A 22022-nucleotide genomic window follows, 5' to 3' on the forward strand; every position below is an offset into this window, starting at 1 on the left:
GAAACTGGGTGGCAGCCACTGCACCTAATATAAATCTTATGTAATTTATCAGCTTCTTTTTGTGTGAAAACAAAGAGCAGTGAAAGAGTGTGAAGGATGGGGAGAGAAGACAAGAGAGAAAGAAGGAAGAGCAAGGGGTAGCGAGGCAGGAAGAGACGGAAAAACTTCTCAATGATGAAACAAACTGCACTGTTATGTGATTGGCCCAGACTTCCACCAATGGGAAGACCAGCTCCATGGCAACAAGCTCTGTCACCAAGAGAAAAGCTGCCATATCCCTCAACACCCCCATATTTTTCCTTCCTTTCACTCTCGACCCCACTGATTTATCCAATTACAAGGCCCTTTGTATTTTCCATTAAATACTTGCATACAGGAAAATAAAAGAGCACACCGGAACACCAGCAACAGAAACAGCGGTGAACGGGGGTTTTGCTATAGGCCGGACAACCAAGCTCAACTGCAGACACAAATGCATACAACCATACATAGCTTGCAGATGTTCACATAGACATGTGGGGTTTTTAAAGTAATCAGAAGGTGAGTCTCTCTGTCTCTCCCTCTCACAAAAGTGCAAACTGACAAATATCTCCTCCCTAGAGCATTGTCTAAACACATGAAGACAGAGATGATCTGGTTTAGTGCTGATGAACTTTCTAATAAACATAAATGATTTGACACAAGCAAAAAGAGAAAATCAGTTAATTTCTAATGTTGATGTGCAAGTGTGTGTAGAAGCATCAATCCAATACTACTAATTCACTTTTCAGTAACATTTATTTAGACTTATATTTATATCCACATTGCACTGCCTTACATAAGCAGTAAAAGCATTCTTGTTTCCTGTCTAACATTCACATCTTCAGTTTTCACCTGCTGTCCTCACTGGAAAAAATAACCCTGTTGCAACATCTGCATTGTATAAGTGTGTGCACAGACTTTTGGAATGTACTCACATGTTCACCATGATGTAATGCAAAATACAACCTCTTCTTTTATTCTGCCTGCAACATAATGGTCACTATAGTTGCTGTTTCTAATGGGTCACTGTGAATTTTACAACAGGTTTTTTTTCATTGCTCAGAGACTGGTGGTAAACAATGTCAGGTAGCCTAGGCTATGCTTTTTTTGTAAAAAATAGTATCTATTTTAAACAATAAACTTATCTGTAGATGTATTGAATGTAAATGCACTAGTGATAATGGGCAGGATGTGGACTGAATTAATGGATTAACTGAAAACCCTAGTGATCACCATTACATTACTGTAGCCTCTTGCTATTTTTTTCTAACAAAGGTATTTGGAAGACTCAGGAGATAAAAAAAAAGTGATTTATTTTTGGATTGGGGTTTGGATATTGGTTTTTGTTTTGCTTGTTATGAAACATGCACAATAAATAGTGCTCTCATGGCAGTAATACTAACAAATTAGTTCATCTAACTTTTGCCAAATAACAAACTTGGTTGCTAGACTTCTCATTGCAAATGTGTAGTACTGTGATTATAAGCTAATGCTCAGAGGGAGACTGCATGCTGTGTGAGAAAAATAGGACAAAAGGCAATTGTGACTGATTATTTTCTGAATACGAGTACAATTACAGCACAGTTTTGGTCTGGAGGCACAGTGCAGGTTGACAGCAACTTTGGCCAGGATGACGAGAGCTCTGTCACAGGCCATGACCTAGCATCACACTCATTTGCCTTTTTAGGCTTGATTATGTACATTTTCAGCCAGGCGACACAATGACGTGATGTCCCATAGTACCTTTGTTGTACCAAGTGAATTGACTGAAAGGGAACTTAACCGGTTTAGCTACACCATTACTGCCAAAAAACATATCCACTCCTGCACACAGATTCCATGAAACAGTGAAAAATTGAGCGAATTGTTATTAACGTGCAACATTTACAAAGGCATATCTCAGTTTCTTCACATGAGTTTTTTTCTGCAACAGGAGTAATGGTAAATATCTACTGCATTTAGATAAAGTGACCACACGGACATGCTCACTTTTTAGACGGAAATACGAAACTCGTAGCAGTCGTAATGATTATTGGAAATTGTGCATACAACTTCAAATAGACAATTTTCAACATGAATTTTTAAATTTTGCTACCTGAAATATTTTTATTGATTACATTAAGAATCTAGTAAAATTATATAACTTTTATTAATATGCAAAACATTTGCTTTCACAAGAAAATAATTAGTAAACCTACTTTTCTGAGCATGAAATTTAAGCACAAGAATATGTAGGATCAGAAGTTTTTTCATGTTCAGAATGATCTTTAACTGGCTTAGTTCAGTATTTTTTAAAGAGAAAAGTCCAAATGGGTTTTTTTATTTACTAATTGGCGTCACCTATTTTAGCACTGTTTGAGAAGGAATGCAATAAACGTTCTTTAAAATTATAGATTGTAACATTAAAACTATTCGGTTATAAAAATGTGCTATACATCTGTTTACCCAAAGATAAACAGTCCTAAGTCACTGTTTACCAAACTATGTGGTGCAAAAAAGAGCATTTCCCCTTATGTGAAACTGTCTAAAGATAGTGCAAAAGGTGTTACATGTAAGTGGTGTTTTAGTACTTTTGCAGCGCTGTAGGAAAGAATTTTTTGAAGAGATAAAAGTAAGAAAAATGATCAACTTGCGTTATGAGCATTATATTAACATGTAGTTAGGCTCAGATCACTGCAAGAAACATTGTTATTGCAGAAAACTACTTAGTCTGGCTAAAATAAATTCGGTACGTGAAACACTAACATAAAGAGAGACTTTCTGTTCTTCTTGGCTTAGAAATCTTAACTACTGTAGTTACCAATGAGGCCAAAAAGATGAGGTGCAATTTATTTAATTGATATTAATTATTCTGTATGTTTCATTAACATACATAGACTTGCATAAAAAAGGTACTTTCTAAAATGTTCATCTCTTAGTTGCCTAGTCAACGTTAACTTTTTAAGTGATTCCCATTAAACATTTTTCCCTTGAGAACCGTTTGAAAGATCTCAGTGACAAAATTGAATTAAAGAAAAATGTACTCCCTGTTGATAAAGTCATATGAATAAGTGATGCATCAGATGCACCTGTAAATGTAACCAGGGAGAGCTGAATGTCCACCTGAGAATGGACAACGTAGGTTGCACATTAGTTCAAGACTTTTTAGTCTAAAAACCATCGACATACATATAGCTAACAACCTTTAAGCTAAAAACCAAGATTTTAAACACTTTAGTTTTCCCTGCACATCCCCATCCCTCCTTTCTGGACTAAAGGACAGCAGGATCATCAAAACAATATTAGCTCCAGCAACCTGACACCAAATGGGGAGCTTCTATCTAATTTGGGGTTGCTGTGGTGGTCACTTGCCTTTTCCATTTCCAACCAACAAGAAAACAGGATCATGGAGCATTTCATCACTTCAAGAACATTAAGCAAACAAAAGAGAAGAAATAGCTGAGAACACAAATACATATTGATTTATCATTCTCTGTTAACAGATGCACATATGCGCAACTAAAGGCAGGCATTATATAAACAGGCCAGACCCAGCACCAGACAGATTTGGGCCAAGTGAACAGTAAAAGAATAAAAGGGAGGAATTGATGAGTGTGGGTCTGATTTTTTTTCAAGGCTTGATACATCACACTCGCAAAGAAGAGGGGAATGCCAGCTCCTCTAAACCTGAAACGGTAATCATGCCATGAGGATGGGCTGCTATTTTTAGTTACAGATTTTTTATTCAAGAGGCTTCTGTTGTGCTTTTTTCTCACGCTTGTGTTGCCTCTCTCGCCTCTTTTCCGTTCTCTCTGTTCCTGCACACTGTGTTCCTCAAATAAAGGGCAAATACACAGACATTTGCAGGTATAAATCAGAATAGGCTTCACTGATCAAAGGGAGTTTCTACCTAAATGTATAAAAACAGATCTAATTATTCGAAGAGAAAGCAAAGCTATCTCATGACACCATGTTTATGTAAGATTAGTAAACAAAAAGAAATAACAGGGGCATCAATACAGAATTTTCCATATGCCTTATGTAATCCTCACTCTGCTAAAACACCCCCCCCCCCCCCCCTCGTTCCCTCTCTTCCTCCTCAGACTGACAGTACTTCAGAGGAACGCCTACTTCTTGGTGACTCTCCACCCAACTAGGCCACCTCCACCCTCCCACATAGGGACAGAGGAAGGGAAATCCTTATTACCTCAGCATTTGCCTCACTAAAAGCAGTAGGTGTGCCTGTACATGCAAACTGTATGTTAACACAAACTGACCAATATGTACAAACAAGATTAAAATCTCAGATCAGGTTAAAACCTTTAATGTTTAAGTCAAATCAAACATGACTTGCATTCTCATTTTGGCAGACTGAATACATTTGATTTACTTTTACAAATACAAAATGATATACATAATACAAAACTATGGTCTAAACTAATATAATCATAAAGCTCGCTATGTTATGGAAAACTTTGAAAGAAGTTGCAGCATGTTAAACCAAACCTACAGCAGAAGATGCATCTAATCAGCAAGTGACTGAACTTAAAAGACACAGAAAAGACACATTGTTCATAAATATTGTACTCCAGGTCTCCAGTAAGAACAGGAGTCTCATAACTACGTGATCATCAACAGACAGCAGAATCAGCTTCTGAATCAAAACCACGGTTTTAGTAGCATTACCTGTCCCTGTAGCATAAATGCAAAAATTCCATTTGCTGCAGCAGGTATAAAGTGGTTGAAGAGAGTTCACCTCTGCCACTATCTTCAGCTTTATGTACTTATCTTCATCTTCACACTTTGTGTGCCCTTCCTCCTGTGCAGCATCTCAGCTTGGTTTTCTAAACAGGTTTCAAGAAAATAGTACAAAAAGTCTATTTTGACTGCCCCCTTTCTTTTTCTGAATGAAGCACAACAGTGAAAACGGAAAACCTTGCTTGCAAGCCGGCTCCTTCTTCTCCTATCGCTCTTATGCGCACAGTTTGCAGTGCTCCCTTCTCAAACCCTCCCTTTCGTGTGGATTCTCACTCTCTCTCCCACACATCTTGTTTGCTCTCTGCCTCTGTGTAACAATATAATTGTAATGACGGCCAAACCAGTGCATTCAAGAAGCCCAGCTGTTTAAAGGGCTGCTTAGATCAGCTAACACGTCACTTGATACAGCAGCAGCACACCATAGTGACAGCTCACAAATACATTCATGCTATCGTAGCTACAATTCAAGGCTTGGTATTCTTTTATTTTTTACAATGACACTACGTCACATTGTCTCGGGGGGCACACACTAGACATCATTCACTGCAAATATCTGAAATCTCTGTCTGCAGCCCATGCCTGCAGAACTTAATAAGCCTCAAGTACTGACAGCTGCTGGCGAAACAGGAGCACTGCTGCAATTGTCTAAATGCAATGACACTGAGAAGATGGGAGTCTGAAGGGAAGGCAGTGGAGAAAAATAATGAAGCCATCTCATTAGCAAGGAAAAACCCAAATCTCACAAGGCAACATATTTACATGCACCCCCTGCAGCCACTTAACTGCAAACGTCAGCTGAAAGATGTTATAAAAATGAAGCAGTCAAAAGTTCAGCAACCAAAGGAATGGGAATAACTTTCCACAGGTTAAAGATGTCTGTTATATGGGTAGTTAGTGGCACGCATATCCAGCTTTAGTAGGCAAAATTTGAGCTGAAAAATCTGGAAAAGTGGGGTTTTCCTTTTATCTTCACAAAGCATTCCCCGTTATGTTTCACTATGAAAATAATTGTGATGAATATTTATTTGAAGATAAAACAATTCTTAGGAGGCTCTGAAAGTTACAGGAACTGTGTGACTGTATATCAGTGTTCTAACAGTCCGTGTAGCCAAGTCAAAACAACAACGGAGTATGCTCTACGTGTTGAGGTTAAAATAATTACAGTAAAGCGGAATTATTCATTATAATGTAATCTTGAAATGGCAAAGAGGAAGATAACAACAGGATGGATGATCACTACAAAATACACACCTGAGAATGACCACACTTTATGTTATAGAGGTGGAGTGATGGAGAACATCAAAATAGATAAATAACTAACTTAACACTTGGTTCATAGTTGTTAAGTACTTAAAGGGAATTCAGAATCATAAGGGTTTTATTGCCATATACGTCAGAAATCACAACATTATGAAATTGCTGCAGGACTTTGTGGAAAAAAAAAAAAGATTAAAATTAATTACAATACTTGTAGCCTAGCAGATCATCCTATACAAGTGAATATATAGTCTGGCCAGGACCCATCGACAGATCTCAGTCATGGGTTGGAATCTACTATTGTCTTTCAAAGGACCTCTGCATTCGACTGGACAACGAACAATTTGACAAACTCACCGCTACAGATGTCAGTCAGCTGGGATTGCAGGGATCAACCAGTTTCACTATTAACCCTGGTTAGCCCACCGTAAAGACATCTCCAACAGCACCAATAAAAAACAAAAAGACAATAGCGCGACCACATGGACAAAAGTGAATCTTAACGCGTGAATGCAGCAGAAGCAACAACTGGTGACAACAACCATCGGGACTGCTCCATTTCAACTTAGGAAGTGGTTGAAGTCTCCTGTGTGGGAATATACCTAAAATATCTCAAATATTCCCACACAAGAGACTTCAACCACTTCCTAGGTGGAAATGGAGCAATCCTAATGGTTGTTGTCACTGTTTCTGCTTTTGCTGCGAGCGTTCAGTTAAACTTTTTTTGCCATTGTCTTTTTGTTTTTATTGGTGATGTTGTAGACGTTTTACGGTGGGTTAACTAGGGTTAATAGTCAAAACAATATCGTTATCAAGATTTCTGACTAACTGATATCACTTTAATAATGTCAATAGATTTAAAGAAAAAATAGATAAAAAGATGTGTGTAGATTGGCACCCTACGTGGACAAAGCGGGTTCTGACAATGGATGGATGGATGGATGGGTGTAGGTTGGCAACGTTCATGTCCCTTTAAGAAGCTGTACTACCTCGAGTCACATTGCAGTGAGACTCAACATAACACAGGTGACAGCCCCATCTTGTGAACAACTTTTGTTTTTGCGCATTAGGGCTGGGGGTAAACGATTGTTTTTAAAATGATTATTCTGATGATTATTTTACTGAATAGTTGACTATTCTAATGACTATTTAGACAATTAATCTAACGATTATTTTTCTATTGCACAGTTAATAAAAACCAAAAAATCTCAAATAAATTCCTCAAAAAAATTGATAAATTGTTACTGTAAGAGAATAAACGCTACAGGCCTTCCATTTTGTATAACACTGGTTTTATTGTGGTTATGTTCTGGTGACATGTAGAATGTGGGAATGCAGATCATAGATGGAAAAAAGTAAAGGAAAATTTTTGATACATTTGATCCCCAAAATATAGTTAAGATAGATATGAAAAAGAAGAGAACAAAAAAGTGAGTAGTTTCACAGTACTAGGAATTTCCTTTGGCAAAATTGTGCAAAAGCACAAAATTAGTCATATGGCGGAGACAAAAAACAATTTTGATATTGCCCTAATTATTCCCTTTTTTTTTCTTGCGCCCCCATGAAAAAATACTGGCCCCACTGTGGCCCCCCTGGAAAATTTGGTCCAGAACCGCCCCTGGATACGCTCCCTGCGATTTTCTACATCTGCGGTAGAGACGAAGCAGCGCATCTGACCCCGGAAGTTGTTGTCCGTTGCCTGGAGACGAAGGCGGGCAAAACAGGAAAGGAATCTAGTAGCGGACGGACATTGTTCTGGGTCTTCAGTATTTGGTGGAGATGTTAGTGAAGGCGGAGAAGAGGGCGAACTAGAGGAAAAACAGGCAGATTCCTCCTCTATTTACAAACTCCTGGGGATGCAACAAGTGGGTGTGGTGCGTCGACTACCGGATCTGACGTTGACGAATTTTTAGAATCGAGCCGTCGATGTCATTGACGCTTCGCTACAGCCCTATTGCGCATACATATAGTTATTGTCCATTTTTCGTTATCAAAGTAAATTCCTCAATATACCACGATATATTGCAACCACGCTATATTGCCCAGCCCTAACAGAGTGACCGATCATTTTCAAAAACAATGAGTGAAAAAATGGTTTCTCAGTGAAGAGTCTTTTTGAGCAAGTACACATGCTTGCTTCCTTCAGATCCAAAACAAAACTAGTTGTGATTAATCTTATATACTTATTTCTGCAGGCAAAAAATTTGCAACCCAATACTTTGTGAAGAATATGCTAACCTTACCTAAGCTGAGACATCAAACCAATTAATGACTTTGCTGTCCTAGCATGACCCTGGGGAAAGATCTGACTTAGGTTGACCACATGACTGGGATAAAGTGGATGGCAATGAACTAATACCATCTAATGCCCTAGGGCCGGTCCAGCTGCTTCTGGACTTGAACAGCTAGGTAGCCCGTTTCACAAGAGTGAAAGCATGAGGCTTAGTTAGTAGAAAGAAGGAGAAAGGGGAATAGAAAAATCCATAGATGAACAGCAGCATCTCACACGTTTCATCTTCTACCTGCATCACTCAAACAAGACAGAACACTAGAACGTGGTCTTTCTTTATACTGTTTACAAGTGTTATTTCAACCAGAATATGGATCTAAAACATCAACACTGACTTTCCACATCTGTGTGTCTGGATCATCGCTACTCAAATAAGTTAAAGCCAATCCAAGGCTCAATCTAAAGCTAAACTTAAGGCAACCAGTCACTTCCCTTCTGTTGTGATCAATAATTCATTTAAAGGGAAAGTAATGAAAAACACATAAGTGGAAACATGAAATGAAACAGCTCTTAAAGGAAAACTCAGAAGTAAATGAGCTCAGAAAACAGAACATGAAAGAAGGTGGAACAAATAAAGATGGAGGTAAATGAACAGATTCAAGAGCAGTAAAGAGAAGAGAAGCAGCAGCAACAGCACCACACTTGGTGCTTTGGCAGGGATCTATAAATAGCTCATCAAATCTCTCTAGAAAACGCCACTCTTCTTATGCTGTTGCAAACACTGATTCAGAGACAGAGGCAGAAATGGATACCTGGTTGACACAAACTGATTACTTCTTACTAGACAGTGGTTACATAGTTTCACAGTATTAGTTTAAACTATAGTGTTGCAGTAACTGTCCTGGCATATAGTTGTTAAATTAAGAGTAGATATTATTAAAGTCTGTTATAAAAATGTATCTCCTTTATTACAGCCAACCAAAATAAGGCTGTTTTTGACATGAATTCCTCATAAACCTGTATGTTATATTGATATTTCCCCAAAACAGAGAAGAGAGAGTACATATGTCCACAACCTGCAGGGTATCAAGGGGAAAACATATTGAAAGAGAAGCAGGATGTTCCATCTCTCACTGGTGGCCTTAGCAACAGCAGACTGTAGATTCAATGACTCACATCCACCAGATCTTACTATAGATTATCCTTTTCTCAATGATCTTTCCCTTAAAGCAGCAACAATATAAAACATGCTGTTCCACAACGCAAGGATCTAGACAAATATCTGTAATTGAAATGTATCTGCAATCACAAACCGAGCACACTTATTTAATTAAAACTTGTACTGGTGCTGACTGGTACTAAATCCATTTCAATGTTGGAGCTCCCTGAGACATTTGGTTTTACTCACAGCCAGAGACACCAGAGAAAAACATTGTTACATCACCCTATACAGCTTTAGTAATATCACATTTTTGAAAGACTGCAATGCAGAAAAAAATGTCATCTTATATTTTACTAAACATGTTTCTATATCCTGTGTAGTTTCTGAATGTTTTGGTTTTAAAAGCCACAGGTGGTGTGTGTGTGTTCCCTCTTATAGGCCAACATTCACTTCTTACTGAACAAGGCAGAGATACAGGAATAACAAACACCATTTTGTGATATTCAGTTAACAAATCATATAGCGTAGTTGCAAATTTCGCCAAATGCTGCACTGTGGCATTGTTGGCATCACTGTTGCCTCACAGCAGGAAGGTTGCAGGTTTAAAACCTGGCTGCGGCATTTCTTCATGGAGTAAACATGTTCTCCCCATGCACATGTGGGTTTTCTCCACCTTCCTTGGTTTCCTCCCACAGGCCAAAAATATGAATTTTAGGTTCGTCACAACATCACCATATCACCAATGTACATCGTATGTATGGAACTCGGATTGGGACAATATTACATGTAACTTGTACTAAGCTTTGTAAGCTGCATCATGTTTTGTAACTAACTTTTGTTTTGTAGCATGTAATTCTTGTTTAGTAACACACAACTTCCATTTTTTAACTTGTATTTCTCGTTTTGTAAGATGTAACTTTTGTTTTGTAACACGTAGCATTTGGTACGTAACATGAAACTTTCATTTTGTAACTTGCAGAAAACAATAAATGTACAAGTTTCAAATCACAACTCTCAAAACACACATCTCAGTCTACAGTTACAAAACTAAAGTCTACAAGTACAAAACATTTTGTCCCAAATCTAGCTTCCTTCCCAAAAAAACAATGACAGGCTTTGTCTGACCAACCAATCATGAGTCTTGAATTCCTGTCGAAGACAATTCTTGTTGGAAGCAAGCTAGAATTGGGACAAAATGTTTTGTACTTGAGAATTACATGCTACAAAATTAAAGTTATGCATTACAAAACAAAAGTTACATGTTACAAAACAAAAATTACTCATTACAAAATGAAAGTTACGTGTTACAAAACATGAATTACATGCTACAAAACAAAAGTCACAGTTACAAACATGTTACAAGTTACAAAACTTAGTACAAGTTAAATGTAATAATGTCCCAATCCTAGGGTGTGTCTGAATCCACAGGCAGGATGCTTATGAGAACAGGTCCTCGCCGGTCTAGCAAAGCCGGGTCCTTGCCAGACTGCTAAGACCGGAACCCAGCGGCTCTGAATTCGGACAGTCTAGCCTTCACGTCTACGGTGGCCTGTAGGTCCCGTCACAGCCGTGGTGGCAGCTACACGCAAAGGAAAAATGCTAAAGCTAGCGAAAATCGAGCAGGAATATTAAGGAGCTGCAGCAGCTTCACGTCCATCAGCAGCGTTTGTTCACAACCGTTTTCAGGTTAAGTAACTTTGTTTATTCTAGAAGCTTTCAGGACTTACATGTTAACTTTAGATGGTTTCATGTATGTTTTAAGCTACAGAATGAACTTGTTAAACATACACAACATATTTCTACAGTATTATCATGTAGGTAATTAATATAAACCAAATGCATTATAAATGTTAAATGCAGTAGGATGTTTTCTAATGTAAATTGGACCTTAGAACTTATTTAGCATCAAATGGGGGTAAAACATTTTAACAGGCTTTTTAATAAAATAGCACTGAAGTGTTTTCAATGTAGGCCCTGTAGATGGACGATGGAGTGGACAGTGAGAGGAAGCTTCCCAAAGCTCTCTGCAGACCGTCCTGTATGATGTTCCTCTGGCCAGAAACGTCCAGCCACGGGTCTGCTCCAGCCCTCCATCCACGTCTGGATCCTCCTGCAGCAGATCCAGCTGCACTGTTAAAGACTTCCTGCTCACTCAGTTTAAATAAATGATCCAGGAAGAGTCAGGTTAATCCTGCTTTAACCGTACATAACCGGTCCATACTGGTTTTGATCTGTAAATAAGTGTAACGTATTATAAATAATCTTGTCTCCTTATCATCTTTACATTTTCTGTTCATGTAACATGTTCAAAAACATCTGTAATAATAAAACTGGTGATAAAATCAATGACCAGAAAGAGTTATCAGTTAGTATTTGTTTTGATAAACGTGTTCAAATATCAAACAGCTAAATAACATTAACATGATGACAGTAGAAGGCCTCTCTCCCAGGATGACCAACAGGTAAAGCCTCTCCTGACCCTGGACACCTGCAGTCCTACAGAGAAAATCAGAGACCACAGGTGACAAAAAGGCAATAAACACATTTTTACATTTATCCACATGAGAAGATAAAACTTTTATTCTTCACACAAACACTTTTTACTTCATTAAAACGTGTCAGCTGTGTAAATCCCTGAATGTAAAACTACTTTTCACAGAAGAACTTCTGTGGTTGTGTGTGTAAACAGCTTCACTCTTCACCTCTAAGCTTATTAAAAACGCTTCTTTGCTCCGTTGTCCTTAAAACAAATGACAAGTTTAATTCGCCACACACACACACACACACACACACACAAGGGAATAACTGGGACCTGCGATACAAACTCGTTCTGGCTGATTTCTGCCTAAAATGTCATTTATAACACAAAAATACAAACAATTCATGTCTATAAACAGAACCGCTTTAAGCTTTTTAGGTTTCTACAGCTAGTTTTTAACAAACTTACATTTAAAACTTTGTAGCTCTCCCCATTTTCTCTTCCTGTTGAAAATCCACAGCCGGTGCCTGGGATAGCTTTGTTCTGTGAGGATACAACAGACCCGTCCTCGAAATGTGGGCGGAGCGAGGACGCGTTTGAGGACGCGAGAATGAGTATTCTTGGAATTCGGACAGTATTCATCGCTGCGCTGTGACGTCATCGACCTCAAAATGCAACCTTACAAGCATCCTTCCCGTGGATTCGGACACACCCAGAGTTCCATAGATTCAGACATGTCTGCTAGATTAAAGCCTAGTTTATGTTTCTACGTCAGCTCCACGAGAGAGACGCACAGCCATTGAGGTAGACATTTCACTCTCCAACTTCTCTGTCTCCTGGAGAGTACTGCAAAGCATTTCCCCGTCAGGAATAAAGAGGGCGTAGCACTTTTCTGGGGTATACTCTTAACTTCCGGCTCTTGGAGAGTACAGACGCTTTTTTCCTCCTCCCCTCCCTATCTTATCCCAAGGCTCTTTGTCTGTCTTTTGGTGTACGACGCTTCTGCATTTTTTCGGAAAACTGGAAGTTATTCAAATGGATCTGGTCAGTTGGTCTCTCAACGTGATTGACAAAATTTTTTCTACGATGAGAACGGGAGAAGGGGCTCCTGGATGCCCCTCTGGGACAGAGCCAGCTGGGCATATCATGGACTCCTGGAAACAGTGGAACCTGATCTGCCTCTCTCAAATGTCTGTAGAGGATTCTGAAGACGTCTGGATATTCGTGGTGTTTGTGTCAGGTTTCTTGCTTTTTGGCCTGAGTGGTTACCTGGCTTACCGGAAAATTAATGAGCTGTCGAGGAATATTGGCTCAATCCTGGAGCTCAGGGATGGATTACACCGCGCTGTGAACGCACAAACTCATAATTGTGGAGATGAGTCGTAAGCTTGGAACTTTGGCTGAGATTCAGACTCTGGCACAGAAAGTGGATTCGATCAAGGAGAAAGTTGACGGGTCAGCACGGATTGGGATAGATTAATTACGCCATTATTAGATTTAGAGGTGTTGAGGACCAACAGAACTTTAAGACAGAGAAGAAATTATCTCTGTCTGGCCCCAAAACAAGTTTTTATCTGAATCTGGTGCCCTTGAGCCTGTGAGGCTGAAGTGATTACTCCCCCTCAGAAGAAATGTGGAATGCTGCGGTCACCATGGCAACTCTTGTCTCCCTATCCCAGCCTGAGCGGGACTGCGACCGGTGAAGGCTGTTGAATCGTTTCCAGGAGTCACTGTGCTTTCTAAACCCAACTACTAGGGATGTGAATCTTAGAGCAACTCACGATTTGATTCGATTCCGATTCTCTGGGTGTCGATTCGATTCACAAACAATTCTTGATTTAAATCAATTCACAATCAATGTTAACAAAGAGTGTCAGTTCCAGGATTAACTACGTTGTTGTACAAGTTAGTTAAAGCTATGGGACATTTTTATTTTACTTTAAACTGGTCATGCTCAAAAAAAATGCAAATTTACAATGTAAAATAAAGTGATTCTAAAACTGTAAACAGAAGCAATCTTTTGACCAAAAGGCTTACCTTGTAAAATATAACAAATCTTTAGTTACCTAACAGTAGCTTTGAAAGTAATACGGTCAAATACTTTTCAAGTATGTGTGGAAACAAGTTTAACATATGAGTCCTCAACCTGTTTTTAAAAAGTGCCTTAGATTTCTTACAACGGAAAATGTGTTCTCTCATTTATCAATAACTTGTAGATAATAAATACATGAGTAATCCTGAGCCCTCACTTATCAACTTAGAAATTAAATATGAGAATATCACAAATTAATGAGTATGGAAAAAATTACATTCAAGTACCCATTTATCAGCAGATTCAAAAATAAATCATCTCAATTCATGGGACCACAAAAGTAAACGGAGTACTAACTCTCCTAACAAAGATAAAAAAAAACAGACAAAAGTGCATCTCAAACCTGTAATATGCCAAACATTTGAGTTCTTGGGATCGACTCTGAACCTTTGTGAATCGATTCTGAATCTTTATAAATAAGAATCCCGATTCAGACTTGAATCGATTTTTTTCAGCACCTCTACCATCTGCCTCCCTGCCCTGTCCAAACGGAAGTGACGAGCGCTGCTTATCGTGGCTGCATGCAATGAGGTGTGGAGAGTCCCAACCCACCAACCCACCTAGTGGGCACTTATGCTGTGTAATGTCTGAAGTCTGTTGCATTTCTCTCTGAGGTGTTTTTTGCATAGCAAGGCTGCCCTCCCTGTGGAGGGTAACTGAAGTGCCTTTTTTTTTCCTCCACCTGACTCGATCCTCATATATAAACCCTCTGATCTCTATTAAGGTAGTGCGACTCGGGTTGCGAATGACCACAGTCATCAATTCTTGCCATGTGTCTATGCCTATGTATGCATGTCTGATCTCTGAATTGTGTGTACTGAAACTCTGATTTCCCTCTGGGATTAATAAAGTATCTTTGAATTGAATTGAATCTGGTCCAATATAGTGTATTTACTATTATTACTACTTTACTGTTTATATTGTGGTTTTTGTATTTCAGAGACTTTTTAACAGGAACAAATTTGTCCCTCATTCTCCTCCAACTCTTCATGCGCTCGTCACCTCTAAACCCATGTTTCTTGTCATATCCATCCACGAATAAAATGCTTCCTACGCATCTTTACTCTTCCAGTCACAGGTGAGTAAACGTTCCTTTTTTTTTTTTGGTTTTTCCGCGAGTGTCTGCTGCTAGATATCTTCAGCTCTCATTTTCTTTTTAGGGCGCAGTAGCAGTGCTCTGAACGAACTTAAAGGAAGCGGCATCTTGGCCAGTCACAAGTTTGCATTCTCCATCTCGTTAGACGGATGTTTAGAAATGTGGGCTCGACTTTGCTCGTCCTTGTGAGCCTGTTGGGGAGCCCTTGCAATGTAAGTAGTAAGTGAATTTTATTAGTAAAGCACTCATCACAGACAGAAAATCACAAAGTGCTTCACATAGATCAAAACAAAACAAAGCATAAACTCATAAAATCATAATGAGCTTAATACAGAAATAGATCAAATCAGAACAACAAAGCTATAATGGCGCATTATGGTGTTGCGTGTCTCTGTACCGACGACAAAGCTTAAACTAGGCTTAATAAGCAAACTAAAATGTTCTAAAAGAAATCTGGTAGGAAGAGTGTGTGTGTGTGTGGGGGGGGGGGGGCAAGGCTAATGTAGAAATCAAATTTAGGCAGCAATGACAGCCTTTATGTTAACACAACAGGTAAATGCGAGAAGGTTTGAGTTTGTGTATTCACTATTCTGACTCAACTCCACATTTTTACTAACCACTTTTTAAATTGTTCTATCCCCACTGATCTGGATTCTTAAACACAGAACTCAATAGTGGTGGTTGATCTGGTTAATCTTCCCCAAGCCTCTGACGCAAGTGGCTCTTTGCTCTGGACCAGCGAGGTGTTGGTGCTGCTGTAGCACCAGTTTTTCAGGACTGGAGCAACTGCTTTAGTGGCCTAAAACATACATTGACACTGGAACTTCTACATGTGGAAAAGCTATAATTAAAAAAGACCCAGAGAATCAGAAAGGCTTGAACCGCAAACACAGTTTGTCATTAATGAAAATAAAATCATGAAAATATCAACTTTTAATGTGGTTGTATTAGAATCATCAATTGCTAAACAACTTGCAAAGGCTATAGAGCTTTTTCTCTGACACGTGTGCTATTTTACCAGGACAAACGCTTGGAAGGGTTTTAAAAGTTGTTTAATATTTTGTTTAATATTTTGTTTAATATTTAACATTTTACAGCAAAAATAACTTGTATTACAAACACTTCCTACACTTGGTGATGAAAACAAGAATAAGTTTATTAGCCTGCCCACTACAATAAATAACTCAAAGGCTCCTCCTTGGCATAAATGCAGAATGTAATGGGGAAACTGGGGGTTCTCTTTTGGAGGAAAATAATAATAATAATTACTAAATTAATTCTAACACAATTTAACTATCCACTACTGATGACACAGAAGGATATGCTAATATGTGTCCACTAGTGGCCCAACACAACTCAGTTAGTGAGCTTTTGGAAAGCTGTGTAACATTGCTGACTGGACAAGACAAACAGAACATTAAAATTATGCCGCGAACCTCCGTGAACTAGGGGCTGCACGACTTAATTTTTTTAAAGTCGACTGTCAAGTAATGAAAATCGAGTCGACGTTGACTAGTCGATGATGACGTCATACACCTGAAGCGGCGCGGGGGGGTTCGCTGACGTTTTTGACAATTAATATTGCGCCCACATTTTCTAAGTTAAACACATCTCTTTTAACAGCGGTAGTTTCTGCATCTATACTGCTCCACTTCAGCTCTCTCCCCCTCCCCATGCGCAGTGCGCCTGCAGCCTCTCAAGAATTCCTGCTGCTCTAAACATTAAAATAATTATTTTATTTTCTGTTCCTCACTTCTGATTACCTTCAGTGGTGTCTGTTTGTTGCAACCAGCAGGTACAAAAACTAGCTTGTTTTTATCTGACTATTTTTCTGTCCTGCCTGTTTATTATGTTGCTGCATCTCCTCTCAATCCTAAAGAAAAACTGCTACCTGGGTTCATATATATTCACCTTATGAGTTACCTTTGAACTGCAGTTCTAAAAGATCTACCGACCGCAAAAACAGTGGAGTGCTCGCTGCTCGCCGACCGCATCAGTGAGGTGAAGTTATTGGAGGACAAAACAGGTGATGTGCCCCGCTCCACAGCAGCAAAACGCATCAGGCACAAATAAAAGACAGAAAACAACAAAGGAAATGAGCCGACATGAACGATCGCGTTAAATTTGTTTTTGAGGTGGCGACAACTAATTTGATGTTACTGTGGCCGTGCTCAGGACGCAGATGTCTGGAGCGCGTCAACGGTCAGAGCTTTGCATGTGCACGCTGGTTAAGATTAGGATGGGGGTGAGGGGAAGGTTAAATTGCAAAAGGGTAAACGTCACAATTTGGTTAAATGTCCGTTTTACGGTGGGCGTCAGTACCGACGCTCTGGCACAGCACGTTGCCTCCCATGCGCAGGGGCTCGTCACCTGTTGTCTTTTCCGAGGACTGAATCTTGTCGCTCATTATCACATGACAGCGGCTAGTCGCTGAAAGTAGGGCTGCAACAACGAATCGATAAATTCGATGAAAATCGATTACTAAAAGCGTTGGCAACGAATTGCGTCATCGATTCGTTGTGTCACAACTCTTCCAAAAGCGCCCCCCCCCCCTCCCCCTTCCCGCCCGCCGTTGCGCGCAGACCAGAGCAAGTCAGATCAGCGCGAAGGAGAGCCGGCAGATCAGCGCGAGGGAGAGCCGGCAGATCAGCGCGAGGGAGAGCCGCAGATCAGCGTGAGGGAGAGCCGGTACCGGCAGATCAGCGCGAGGGAGAGCCGGCAGACTTGCGCTGCTGCGAACCGGTTCCGCATTGTCGCGCAGCGATCCAGGCAGCTGCTTCCAGCGCACGGTCCATTCTCAAAGTGGCGCAACCAAAAAACTATAATTAGCACACGATCGTTCATGTCCGCACATGTTCTCTATTTTCTGTCTTATTTGTGCCTGAAGCTCGCTACTGCGGAGCTCATCACCTGTGCTGTGGTGATGTCACCTCACGCAGCATCGAAAACGCGCTCTGCGCTTTTCGGTCAGGAGATCCCTTTGATCTGCTCAAAAGTAACTGATGAGGTGAAAAGGTAAGAATCCAGGCAACAGATTTTCTGGAGAATTATGAGGAGATGCAGGAAGATGAGAGACAGACGGGACAGGAAAATAGTTTAATAAAAACAAGAAAACAAAACAAAGTGTTGAAAAGTCAAATGTAGGTAGATTTATCTCCACGACACGTTTTTACCAGTAAAAAACAATAAGTTATACACATGTCATATTTATACATCTGATACAATTCAGATCACCTTCAAAACTCAGTCACACACCCAGGGCCGTTTCAAGACATTTTGGGGGCCAAGGCAAAATGCCCCCCCCCCCCCCATAACTGGGCTCCCCAGAAGCCTCTGTGTAAATCATGCCCTCTCCAGTAGTGTTAGTTATACGGTGTTTATAAAAGCCCCTCAGACATTACTGACATGTTCTAATATTATCAGATGAAAAACTAAATTATCAGACATGCTGTCTCATCTGCTTCTTTTAAAAACTTGCAAAAAGTAACAAAACCATTTGAAAGCCACTATTTGTGGATTCTCTGAAAGTTTCCATGGAGTGTGTGACAACTTATTTTTTCATTGATCCTATCGTCTAATCTCACAGCTGAAACAAGCATCCTTAATCATCTGTGCACAGGAAGCTTACCGATGCTGTAGTAAAACAAAAGGTATAATAATTTATTATTAATAAAACCTTGTTGCAGCACTATCAGAAAAATGAGATTTTGCAGTAAATATGCTAAATATTTACATATGAATTGTTTTAGAGCCCTTTTATTGGCAGAATCTGATATTAATTTAGTTCTTACAAAAAATGGGTCCCAACATGGTTTGTGTGGCGTTGCCATAGTGTGACGTCATAGGCACAGATCCCCTGTCCTCTTGTTTGGAAATGGAAATATGGTCACCCTACATTAAACAAACTGTCCACCCGGGCTTTTGCGCTGCACAGAGACGCTTCGCTGCCTACGACTGAATGTCAGTTGAGAGTCAGTCTCATGCAGACTGACCAATGAAGAGAGGACCTCAAGTTAAGACCCTCTCCTCATTGGTCAGTCCACACGAGGTGGGTCAAAGGTTACTCTGGGCGGGTTACGTGTTGTCAGGCATTCAAGTATTGAGTATATTTACTGCATATTACAGTAAAATATTCTGTATGTGACCACATTATGGTGATCCTTGGGTCGTGATGATGGAGCCCTTGAATATTGTTGCCCAGGGTACAACAAAGTGTTAATCTGGCCCTGGTTCCGCCGTCACATTCCCGCAGAAACTGGTTGATCACACCAGGGCCAGACTACTAGCATGTGGTTTTACAGAAGCAAAAACGCTTTTAAAAGGGAGGGAGGAGTCCTAACTGTTGCTGCAGGCGTGTTGTGTGAGAGTGCAGTTATATACTGGTTAATATATTTTTGGGTTCAGTTGCTTTCATGTGGCCTAATGTGAGTCTATTTGGGATCATTGGAATGATCAGCAGCATTTCTTGATGTGACTTTATGGCAGTTGCCCAGGGCATCATCGCAAGGAGGATGGCATTCATTTACTTTTGTTTTATTTGGTATTTTTTCAGTCAGTTTTGGAAATAGTGATCAATTTTGATTAATTCACAGCCTATGTTTAATTACATTTAAAATAAATGTTAACAGATGAGATCAAACAAAACAGATGAGAATTGCCCTTAAGCTGTTTAACTTGGACCAAGCATTTTAGGTCACAGATAGATGTAGCTTAGGGTCTCTGTCTATACACCTTATAAGACAATTTAGGTGATGGCATGTTGTTTTTCTGCTATTGAACTGTTTTCTAATAATGTTGTGTTAAATAAAGTGAAGGAAGGAGAGAAATAACGTTTCCCTAGCAGTTTTTAAAAATTTCCCCATGTAATCCGATTAATCGATTAATCGTGTCGAGACCCCGTCCGATTAATCGATTATCCAAATAATCGTTTGTTGCAGCCCTAGCTGAAAGGCATAAAAAGTCCTACAGATCAGTGAAGTCGACTAGTTAATACAACCCCTACCGTGAACTTCTGCAAACTGTTCGTTCCAGCATTCTCCTTCTTTGACAAATGGCAAAGCTCTCAATAATGAGAGGTACAGTGAGATTCCTCTTTATAATTTAGTGAACTGAATTCTAATCGTGGACACAAATGGTCAAAATGAGTTTTCTCTATGTAGTGTCTGAGCTCTCCTTTAACCCTCCCACTGTCCTAATGGGTGTGACCCCACGAGGAAAGTTGACCATTGAGCAGGATTGATAGTTTATCCCTTGAGGTCCATGTGGCAGGGGTGAGGTGGTGCTCACTCCTCACCCCTGCCACATGGACCCAAGGGATAAACCATCAATCCTGCTCAATGGTCAACTTTCCTCGTGGGGTCACACCCATTAGGACAGTGGGAAGGTTAAGAAGTGAGAAGCTAGGTCATCCAGGTGGGGCTTGGAGAGATCTGCTGAAGCCTCCACATCAAGAGGAACCAGTTGAGGTGGCTTGGGCACCTGGTTTGGATGTCTCCTGGACGCCTTCCTGGTGAGGTGGGAGGAGGCCTAGGGGGAGACCGAGGATGCAGACAGGACTATGGTTCTCAGCTGGCCCAAGTGTCTGGGGAAAGTGAAGTCTGGGACTATGTTTAGGGCTGCTGCCCCCCAAGACCCATACCCAGACAAGCAAAGAAAATGGATAGGTGGAAATCTTATCATATTTGATATTTGAGAAAATGTGAATGTTTTCATTATGAAACAATTCTTCTATCAACATTTTTGTTATGAAAAATCTAATCCAAAATGCTATCACTTGAACCTAAAATACCACAAATTATTGGATAATTAAGTTCTATAAAATTCAAACTTCAACGTTTGCTTATAACTATTGCATCTACCGTTTTTCCACTATAAAACGACCAACGTTTTATGATGAGAAAGCCTGATGCTACAGTTTATGTCTCAATCATCTGTATGAACATTTCAGTTCATATAAGTTGGCATCTACTCTTTTTCGCTGCAATTTCGTAGACACGCGAACATTTATAGCTTGATTGAAAATACCCACCGTTCTTTAAACCTGACCATAAACCTTTGACTATTTCAATGTTCTGGTTCATTCAAAAGTTACTTCATTTGGATTCACTTAAGTCAAACATGCGCTCATAAACAGACCGCAACACCCTTCTCTTACAAGAATATTAACATGGCCATCTCGCGTCTGCCATTGATGAGAAAACGGACTTTAAAGATGGTGCTTCACGTTACACATTAGACTAAAATAGAATAACATCGATTATTAAATTATCTAAAGTCATTTTCGCAGTTCAGCTTACCCGTTTGGTGATCGTATGTTTTAAATCAATGTAGAAACCCCGTCCAGTTGTCACTGTTGAGTATAGATGGCAGGATGGACAGTCGTGCGGTTGACTGAAAATATTAGCTTACCCACACGCTAACAATAGCTAGCTCAATTTTAGCCTGCTTCCTACAAACAGTATAATTAGCCACCTAGCTAATGTTAGCCCCCTTAGCTAGCCTTTTCTTTTGCATAAATGCTACATGTCTAGCGTTAAAATAACATAATGGTTCATGGTATAACTGGCAAACCACTAAGGAGCCTCTGTATATAGCGGTGTGAATCGTGTTATAAATCAGTCCCACCACTGTCTATTTTCAAGAGGGGGTTAGGTTTGCTAGCTTTCAAAATGACTTACCGCTGCTAGCTTGAGTTGGATCCACAGCGACCCGACTGTCAAAACAGCGCCGCGTGAGGGGAGAGCGGCATGGAAGTTAACGACAGGGAGCAAGCGCTGAAAAGCAAAGCAGTCAAACCCGCAGCGGGAATCATGCGAAATACCAACAAAACGAGAAATAATAAAATGATATAAATGAAAGAAAAAAAGAAACAAAACACTATTCCCCTTCTCGGCTCCGGCTTGTGTCGGCGTCACTTTTTCCCCCTCACCGACAGCTGACGTCAGCGAC

General features: G+C 39.9%; 1 protein-coding gene across 11 annotated transcripts in view; it reads right to left on the minus strand.

Moving 5' to 3' along the window:
• Positions 1 to 22022, minus strand: part of LOC107385338 (R3H domain-containing protein 2) — an 80953-nt gene extending 58931 nt beyond the window's left edge. For 9 of the 11 annotated variants that reach the window (XM_054752235.2, XM_054752216.2, XM_054752226.2 and 6 more), the window contains exon 1: positions 21752 to 22022. The gene's annotated coding sequence lies outside the window, so the exon portion shown is untranslated. The other 2 variants (XM_054752192.2, XM_054752196.2) reach the window with 2 other exon arrangements.

This window comes from Nothobranchius furzeri, chromosome 3 (assembly GCF_043380555.1).
Source record: "Nothobranchius furzeri strain GRZ-AD chromosome 3, NfurGRZ-RIMD1, whole genome shotgun sequence".
Lineage (NCBI taxonomy): Eukaryota > Metazoa > Chordata > Actinopteri > Cyprinodontiformes > Nothobranchiidae > Nothobranchius > Nothobranchius furzeri.